This window comes from Conger conger, chromosome 6 (genome assembly GCF_963514075.1).
Source record: "Conger conger chromosome 6, fConCon1.1, whole genome shotgun sequence".
In the NCBI taxonomy this organism is placed as follows: domain Eukaryota; kingdom Metazoa; phylum Chordata; class Actinopteri; order Anguilliformes; family Congridae; genus Conger; species Conger conger.
Window position 1 is genome coordinate 58702565 of NC_083765.1, and position 1666 is coordinate 58704230.

A 1666-nucleotide genomic window follows, 5' to 3' on the forward strand; every position below is an offset into this window, starting at 1 on the left:
TCCTAAAACCTGGCTTAACACTTAATGTTAGTTTGAGACATGGACAAAAAAATAATTAGATGTCAGATAATTGCTTGCACTTTTAAAAACCTGACACTCATAAAATAAAAAGGAGTTAAATAAATGCAGTGCTTTATGATATCTGATGCAGAGTTACGCTATCTAAATAGAATACATTTGATATACCATAATTTGAGCAGTTTTAAAATAAACCACTTCTACAAATTTGAGAAATACATAAATACTGAATAGGAATATGCATTCCAAATGAAGGTACATTGGATAACATGATTGTTCCTATTACTTTGCAAATACATACAGGAGAAACTGCTGGTTAGCAGAAAAAGTTAATGAGCAATTGATTGTTGGAGTGTAGGGTCAGGTGATTTGTTTCACGAGTTATACATTTTATTAAAATCAGTCCTTTAATTGCATTAATTGTTACGTTAAATGTCATGTAGTGTGCTTTGAAACGTCAGTGAAAAGAAACTTCTCTGGCTCATTACTGTGTCTGGGGGTTTCTGAAAACCAGACAACTTATCTTTGTGCAAAATTGAGTCTGAATGTTACAAATATAAATAGTTTGCCCATGAAAGGGTTTTTATTCTGTTCAAGCTCATAAGCACTTGGGATTCATTAAGAAGTCCAATTTCCTGGCCATAGTAGGTCCACATCCAAATAGAACAGTATTAGACTATGTTAAGTGAAATGTCTGTATTTGCTGAAAGCCTCAAAAGACAGGAAATTAAATTGATCAGCACAGATCTGACAACTGCTACAGCCATGCATAATGCCTACTGTACGTCAAACATGTCACCACTGGGCAGATTATTTAATATTAAAAGCCTCTGAAAGAATCCATAGTCTTAGAGCGGTGCACTGTAAAGTATATTGGCAATTTTACATATTAGAGGCAATATACTTAAAATATTTAATTTGCACTTTTCTAAAGCATGTTTTGTTTCCAACATGTCCGTGTTTCCTATTTAAGACTGCATGTCTTGTATCACTCTTTCAACATAGGTTGCCCGTAAACTGTGTTGGTACATAGCATACAAGTCTATATTGCCATGATCTCATTCATATATGGTTATATATGCCTACTGTATGTATGCCTACTGTATGTAATTCTAGATAAAATAAGCAAATGTATAGCCTACAGGTTGTATGTATATGGGCTTATACATAATTATTTGTTCAAAAGTAACTGACCAATTAAACAGTCAGGTGCAGTCACTCAATGGCTCATTCAAATCACTTTGATTTTCACAGTAGGAATAAATTATAATATTATATGTAATGAGCTGAGAATTTAATCTATTCCCAGATCAAAATAAAAAATTTCCCCATTTCTTATATGCTGATCCCATCTTCTTGCAAAAAGTGGTATTTTGCTGTTCATTCATGATAAATTATTGGTTCTCAACCAAAGGTTTTATTTTCATAGCCAGTATGCATAACATGCATCACTATAATACATGTATTTGGCTGGAGCTAGAAATGTCTAATAATGTTAGGCTAAGTTAGATCATGAGCATACAACAGAATGTGGTAGCAAAGGGTGTTAGCATGTAAACTGACAGTCTGTATAGAATACAGTAAATCCTCAAATTGTGTCCGGGATTCTATTTGAAGCCGGGCCTTGGATAATAGCCGGGGGCGTGTT